The sequence below is a fragment of the Artibeus jamaicensis genome, unplaced genomic scaffold (assembly GCF_021234435.1).
Source record: "Artibeus jamaicensis isolate MK-2021 breed Jamaican fruit bat unplaced genomic scaffold, CSHL_Jam_final contig_585, whole genome shotgun sequence".
Classification (NCBI taxonomy): domain Eukaryota; kingdom Metazoa; phylum Chordata; class Mammalia; order Chiroptera; family Phyllostomidae; genus Artibeus; species Artibeus jamaicensis.
Window position 1 is genome coordinate 6,312,440 of NW_026521894.1, and position 8,295 is coordinate 6,320,734.

An 8,295-nucleotide genomic window follows, 5' to 3' on the forward strand; every position below is an offset into this window, starting at 1 on the left:
AGATCATCTTACATGTTTGTCAACAGCATGCTTTACTTTCAGCACTGAGGAGGTGTTTTTGGTATTTTACTTTTATGATTTTTTTCTGTTTCTGGGTGAAGAATTTGTTACAGAATAGAAAGTTTGTGCACCTGGCACTAGCAGAGCCAAACACCAGACACAGAATTGCAGTGGAGAAAGATTTGTTATTTTATTATGAATGGTGCTACCCAGGAGAACCAGAGGTTAATGCTCAAAGGCCTGAACTCCCTGATGGTGCATAGGTTACAGAATATACAGGGGAAAATAACAAGACACTGTGGGTTAGGGTTTCAGAGTCCTGCTTAGAGCTGATTAGTTGGCAGTCAGGTAAGGCTGATGAATCATTTCTTCAAGCCTTGAGGACAGCTCTGAGGTCTGTTCTAGTGTTCCCCTGGTGTATAGTTTCATGGGAAAGTAGCCAGAGGGTTGGTACACCTGAGAGCACAGGAACTAAAACATAGCTTAGGTCAAGATGCTATCTTTAGCCTGCCAGATGTCTGGACCATGTGACTGTTAGTTAGGTCTTCTGCTGACACCAGTGTTGATTATTGGGAAAAAGACTGGGTCTCTGAGGGGTATATATATAGAGAGAAAGAGGCGATTTCTAGAGCTAGGATTTAAAACTAAATTTAATCAATATCTTAAGGACCCTCAGCTTTAGATTTGAAACTAGTTGTTTCATTGCCATCTTTTCCAGAATTTAAAAGATTACAGAGAAATATTCATAAATTGCAGTTCATCTTCCTAAGACTTGCAAAGATTACTCTGCAAATTATTTCTTTGGGTCACTCTCAGAATGTGGTTTAACTAATTCATTTTTTAATTAATTCCTATTAACTGTCTTTGGGCTTATCCCCCAAATTTGAGAGTGCTACTTTTTTATTGAATGGCAATTATTTTATTGGTAAAAACATGCTTTTATTGGTAAGAAAAAAGTCACTTGGACAGGAGATAAAAATTAAGTCAAAAGAATAAATGCTTGCTAATCAGAAAATCTGTGGTCATTAGGGTTGTCATGTAGGAATTCAAAGTCACTCAGAGGCCAAATCTTAAAGAAATATGTCCTCTTATTAATCCATGTGAAATAGGTCCATAGTACTTGAAATTATAGAATTCTGTGGGTTATCACCTTCTAACCAAACATGATCTGTTGACACATAACTATGGCTTTTAAAGAAAACTAATGGATGGCTGGTAAGGATTTTGTCTCCTTCTAAACCAATTACTCATTTACAAATGTTTGATTTTTGGATCACTTGGACTTTTTGTAGTCACAATATCACCTCTTTGGACACCATGAAAATGTTGACTAAGATGTTCTGCAAAGACAATATTTGAGTTTTGAATTGTAGGCTCCACTGATGGTCCAGAACTCATAACAGACAACATTACCAAGGTATTCAAAAGCGTAATGAGCTATATCGTCTATTGACTAGAATAGCCAATAAGTTGAAACGTTCTTTCCAGAACACCCTGAAGCAGAGCTCTGTGCAGACTCTACCACCATTGGCCATAGGTCTGTTCTATAATACATTACATTTTGAGGGTAGTTGTAGGGCTTCCAGAAAAAAGCATCTAAAGCATGTATCAGAGCATATGTAGGTAATTTCTGGTTTCAGGATTTTTCTGGCCCCAAAGAAGCCCAGGAGACTCACCCCCCAGAACTCAGGTGGGACTTCCTGGCTTGGGCTGCTGAGCAGACAAGTGCTTCTTTTTTTGAAGCCTGTGATCCACAATACTCTAACTATAATAGCTCTAGAGGGTGGGGTATTTGCCTGAAGAAAAGGAGAGTAAATGCAGTGAGTAGGCATGTGTGCAACCCTGCTTTTCTCTAGGTCCCTGGAGGCTAGGTGATGGACTGCAAAGTAATCTAGTATTGTGATTGGCCTCATTCCATGCTCTTAGCATTCCAGGCATCACCTGCTACTCACTTGCGGACACAATTTATTTTGCAGACTATCTTTGGAAAATATTATCTCCCTTGCTTCCCTGTGCTTTTGAGGGTGCTATTGGGTATCTTCCCCCATCCATCAGATGATGAATACCCAAACATTAAATATAGTGGGAAGATAAATCTGTTGCAAATGATATAATACAAAAGCAAATATGAAAGATTTTTGGATTATCTTTGCTCCTGTACATTATTATAAGCACAGATAATGAATTGACTCTGACCGTGTTGACTTGTACATTATATCAATAGTTCCTCATTCCCTATTCCTTAACTAAATCCCTTACTGAAGTGATTTCCTGTACCGGCAGTCACATTTCAGCTGCCTGGCACCTTAGCTGTCTTTTTCAGTGTTGTCTTTTAACAATTGCTACAAAATGAGATTTAGATTTTGAATGTTAATATACTAATATTTTTGAAGCATTTAAAATGTTTTAATTAAAAATTTTCAATGAAATTTACTGGGGGTAATGTTGGTTAACAATATTATAAATTTCAGGTGTACAATTTATAATATATCATTGTGTATATTGCATTGAGTGCTTACCACCCAAAGTCTAGTATTCCATCACCATATATTTGACCTCCTTTACCCTCTCCATCCTACCCTCACCCATATTTTTTTCTATAAAAACGTGTGCATTCTAATTTATTTTTAAGAAATTAAGAGTGGTTTCCTAGTTTAGAATATTTCAGTTCTTTCTGACATTTAGTAAGGGGTTAGAGAAAACCGATGAGTGTAGCTTACTTACATCAGTTATTTAGCGAATTGAAAGAGAATGCACTAAACTTATTTTTAGAATGTTCCTTCTTATAAATGTGTTATGTATATCATAGAGACTTAAGAGCCCCACCAGTGTGGGAAGTGAACTTGTCACATATCATTCCCTTTTCAGGGTCAGGTCTAATTGAAATTTAGAGAAGGAAGTAGGGACCACTAAAGAAAACTCCAAGTGATTCAAGTAATGATATTTATAAACCTCTGAGTCATTAATTATTCAGCAGTGAAGTACAGTGTTAAGGACACTGGTTAAAGCAACAGTGGTGTGAAATGAAAGCTGAGGCCACTTGTGGTACTTATCTGTGGATATTTGAAATTATGAGTAGGCTAAACATTTACCACAACACGCCTTTCACTCTAGGCTCATTTGTAAGCAAATTAAAATTCTTCCTTTCAAATGGTTTTTAAAAAAATAATACAAACAGAAGACAAATGTATCTTGTGTAAGTTAATTTGAAATGAAAATGTGAAGTCTAATTAGCTCTTTAAAAAACTGAGCTAGCATTCTTGAGTATTTCATACCAGATGCATTATAATCCTGTGCTGTTGTTCTTGTAATACTCATCTTACAAATGATGAAACTGAGCTTTAGAGAAGTTAAAAGCTTGCTGAAAGTAATACAGCTAACAATTAATTTTCAGTTAAGATTCTAATGCAGATCTTTGCTCAGACAGGCCAAAATTCCTTGTACTGTGTGGTCTCCTGTGGTCGAAAGAGGTAAGCATCGTGTTCAATGAGCCAAACTTCCAAACTCAACTTGGGTTTATGGTAAACTGCCTAAAATTGTAATCACTAAATGAAGGTGACAATATCAGAAATTATTTGAAATTCTTGGAGGAGAGAAGCATAGTGTAGAGGAAGATAATACTAGTCTACCTTTGATTTAATACCGGTAAAATTAAAACCTGCAATTTCCATTCCTTTTTCTTTTGAATTTTGAAGACAGATTTAGGGCAAATTTGTCATATTTGCTATATGTTGTCCTATAACTTTCCTTTTAGAATGATATTATGATGAGTTTTACCAGTAGAATATGTGGGGGACCAAGTATGCAGGCTATGACATCAGTTGGCATCAGCGGGGACAGACTCCATCAGGGACTTTGAACGGGTTAGGAATCATCAGGCTCAGCAGCTCTTTGTGAGACAGCATGTTCTTCCAGCCTCCCACGGCAGGGCTCTGTATTACGCAGCCCCACTTTCCAAAGTAAATCTGGTTCTTTGAATGAGCAAACCACTTACATTGCTGGTCAAGATGCATTTGCAAAGAGTGGGAGGTGACTACAGAAACATATTATATCTTTTTAGCGTGGATCTTGCCTGTGGCTATAGAGAGAAAACCATAGAGAATTGGGGAATGTGCACATATTTGAATTACAAAGTAATATATCATCTATCTATCTATCTATCTATCTATCAATTTATTTGGGGGCCATAGAGTTGTCAATATTTTATTTTTTAAGTAATAACATTGAAAAATACCCTATTTTCTACTATCATTTCATAAAAGAAGAGCCATTTTTAAACTAAGAAGAGGAAAAACATAATATCAGGATAAGGTATAACCTTCTAAATGGAATAAACAGCTTTACTGGAAAATCATGCTGTTTCACCTAACTCTATTTTTTGCCTCAGCCTGATGGAAACTAGACCATGGGTCAGCACTGCCTATAAACTATTGCCAGACAGTCCCTGAATGTGAAACATTTAGAAGTCCAAGTCCTAGAGCTTTGGTTCACTCACCAGACCTAAGCAAAATCTTGGGAAAATGTGCCCCATCAAAAAAAGACCAGAACAGGGTCTTATACATATTGTGTGCTTAAAAAATATTTGTTGTCGAAACTAAAGAGAAATGAACTACCAGGATTAAATCTAGGGGGTGGACAGTGAAGGGGACAGAGTCTCTAGGTCCCCCCTCAGGGTGCCCTCCCCTCATTCTCCCTCTGGTGTAAAGCTCTGGGAGTGAAAGGCTGCAGCATAAGGGTCAGCAGCCTTCTATTCAGGAGCCAGACAGTATCTACTGATGGCCTATGTTGGAAGGATCAGCCTGAGGCCATGCTGCATCTGCAGTGACTGAACATTCCCTCAGAGAGCACCCAGGGGATCTCCATGATGCTCTGGGCCTTTGTGGGCCCCAGAATGCTTTTGCTGGGTTCACACTGGCCCAAGGAAAAAGGTGCAGTGTGGCAAAATCACCAACTTTCAAGACAGGCATACCTGGCTGAAATGTTTATAATTAAACTTAATATCTACAGACACTTTTTTTCCTAAGATTAGCTGCATTTGAAGGTCTATAACAAAACATAAACATGGCTAATGGTAATGAACACAGGCATAAATAAAAACATGAAAGTTCTGTAATAAAAACCATTATTAAAATAAGCCATTATAAAATCAAGGTCCATATCTTATTTTAAAAAATTCTAAAGATGTTTGTCACACAATGGGTCTCTGGACCTCTGGGCTCATGAGAGACTGAGGCCAAAATTAAACAGGTTTGGTAAGTGCATGGCCTTAGATACAAGATCGTTTGGTTTGGAAACCACAGGGCATTTTGGATTCTCAGGAATGAGTGTCAACTCAGAGCCAGTCCTCAGTAATCCCCACAAATTTGGGGTATTTCCATTTCCATAGTGCACAGTCACCCTGGTAAATGACCACATTTCCTTTGAGGAAGACTGGGAGTAAGATTTATACTTGTGGCACTGGGTCCTTCCTCAAAGGGATCTATGACGTTTTCTTAAGGTTCCTCTATACTTGGAAAAAGAAAAAAAGAATTGAGGGAATTGGACATTGATTCTGAGATTTTTGGTTTGAACAAGCGGAAGGATGAACGGTATTCACCAAGATGGAAAGGGACCTAAATTTGAGGGTGGCAGGAAGATCAGGAGTTCAGTTATGGGCACATTAATTTTGAGACAGTGTTTGTCTAAACAGTATCTCAAGTGGAGTTGCTGAATAGATGGTTGGATTGATGAACGGGCCTTTAGGGGAGGGGTCCAGTATGAAAGTATAATCTGGCAGTCATCAAAGCACATAGATGGTATTTAAAGGCATGAGATTCCAAGAGACAGTATAGAGAAATAGGGGAGGCCTGAGAAGCAGCATGTCCAAGCCCCAGGTGCTGGTCTTGGAGAAGAGGATAAACCAATAAAGGAGGAAGCCAGTGTGCAGCAAGCTCTGAGTTCTGAGTGAAGAGTGTTTCCAAGTAGTTGAATGTGATCAGCTGTATCAAATGTTGCTGATACATCAGGTGAGAGGAGGAATGAGCTTCAACCAATGAATTCAGCGACACGGAGATTATTAATGATCTTGGAAAAGCAGTTTGGGAGCGGCGGTGGCGGCAAAAGTCTGATTAAAATGTGGTGATGGATAATTGGAGGAGAAAAGAGTGAATACTGAAAAGTCAAATCAGTCAAGGAGTCTTGCTGCAAGAGAGAAGGGAGAAAAGGAGGAAGTGCAGTCCAGAGAGGACGTTTTCATAAGGTGAGGAGATAAAGATCAGACTATGCTGGCATATGCTGGAAATGACCTAACCAATAGACAAGGCAAAAATCGATGGTGTCAGATGGAAATGGGAACATTTCTGGAGTGATGTATTTGAGTAGGTGAAGGGCTATTTAATTACAAATGTGAATCAAACCACATGCTCTAAACCACAGAGATTTACTCTAATTTATCACTCTTTTTTTCTTTTTTTGACTGCTTTTATACCTAGTCTATCATCATTGCCAATCCTTTGTAAAAGTAATGTGTCCTTATGAAACACTATGGGGAGGAACCCCCACATAGTCTAATGTGTATGTCAGTGCAGAGCCGCTTTATACTGGGGCTTTACAGAGTGAACTCTGAGAGTGCCAATTACTAGGGCCTCAGACAGGAAGAGGTGGCTAAAAGAAGACAACCACTGGATTTTAACACCTAGAGAATATTGAGTTCCATTTCTTGTGGCACATTGACAGCACTGCCTTCCTTCTATGCATTTATCTTGCCCCTTGGTATGCACACAGCTCCTCTTTAAAAGAGACTGCAGCTCCTATCTCCCACTGAAGTGCCCTTGAGAGCCCGCAGCCAGCAGTCCCTGCCTTTTGCTGTGGTCACTTGCCTTTTGGTACCCTTGATGTTTATTTATTTTCTGATTATTTTTCAGAATATTAATTTACTTTAATTAAGTATTATATATTTAACAATTATTTAACCCTCTAGTTATTCCAATTTAGAAATCAAGACTCTTGACAGGTAGCTTTTAGTTTAAGAAAATTAAAAAGTGAAAACTTTTAAACACTAATAATTATAAGGTTTGATGCTCTTTTTCCTTTTATTTTTTTCCAAAGCAAACATATTTTTTCAGTATTTTCTGTAATAACATATAAATGTGGATTGTCAGTGAGTATGAAGTTAAAATATCACACTTGTTGCACAACAGGCCTCACAGTGCGGCTGTCTGAGGCTTAATGAAAGAGAAAGTGTATTAAATTCTGAAAAATCATCTCCCACTGGCTCTTGTCTGCTGTTATTCTGATTACTCAATCTCCTTCTGAATCTAATTTTGAATCCAGTGGCTTCTAAATTCAAACCACAGCGTATTTTGTGCATAGTGCTGAAGAAACTGCTGGAGGTGACACCCCTGTCCCCACCGTGAATTATCTGAGGGAGGGAGAGCAGTCACACGCCCTACCTGTGCCTGCTGTCTGGCGGCTGTCTGCCTGCTGCATGCTCCATATTGCTGCTACTTGTCGAGAAGTCAGTCTTCCCCTCCAGCTGATGCCTTTGGTGAGGGAAGCTTCATACCTGCTTCACTTCCTCCCTGGCAGTGCCCAGTATAGTGTGTGCCACACAGAGGAACCCAAGAAATATTTGTCAAATAGATGAATACTTTGAATAATTAATAAACCACGTGATCTGGTCATCCATTTTGCCTGAAAGTAGCTTGCAGTTTAGAAGCTAGAAAGAATGTATTTAATTTTTAGTTTCACTGTACATGAACTCTGTTGATCATCTACTCCAATCAATCCCCACCCAACAGTTTAACCAGGATTATGTGTTTTGTATGTTTAGTGTTTTGGCCCCTCTTGGTTTTTATGTGTTTTTTTATGATTCTCAGTTTGAGTCAGGTTGCAAAGGTGTAAGATCTAGTTCAGTGTATCTATTTGTAACACAAAAAGGTTTTAGCAGGAACTATAACAGGTCTTTACTCTCTATTGGGCTCTACTTTATGTGAATGTGGACTGCTGTCCTGCTCTGCCTGGGATGCCTTTCCTTCACTAGTCCACCTGACAGTATCAGTGTAGTGTTGGGAACTTCCCTGCCTGGTTTCAGGAGTTGTAACTGACCCCTCACCCCATGAACAAGGCTGAGTGAGCGACCTCCAGACTCTGAGCCACTAAGGTGACAAAGCTTATCTCCCTGGCAGGAGCGCTGCTTCTGCTTCTTCCATCTCTGGCCCCCAATGCTTGTGCCTGCATTAGTCTGGCGGTTAGTCCATGATGGGCAAGACCCCTCAGAGGGGGGCAAGCTAAGCCAGGCATGATCACTTGGGAGGC

General features: G+C 39.2%; 1 pseudogene; it reads right to left on the reverse strand.

The window, feature by feature from the left end:
* Positions 1 to 1,003: 1,003 nt before the first annotated feature.
* On the reverse strand, positions 1,004 to 7,467 carry LOC119062816 (mitochondrial inner membrane protease subunit 1-like; annotated as a pseudogene).
* Positions 7,468 to 8,295: the final 828 nt, after the last annotated feature.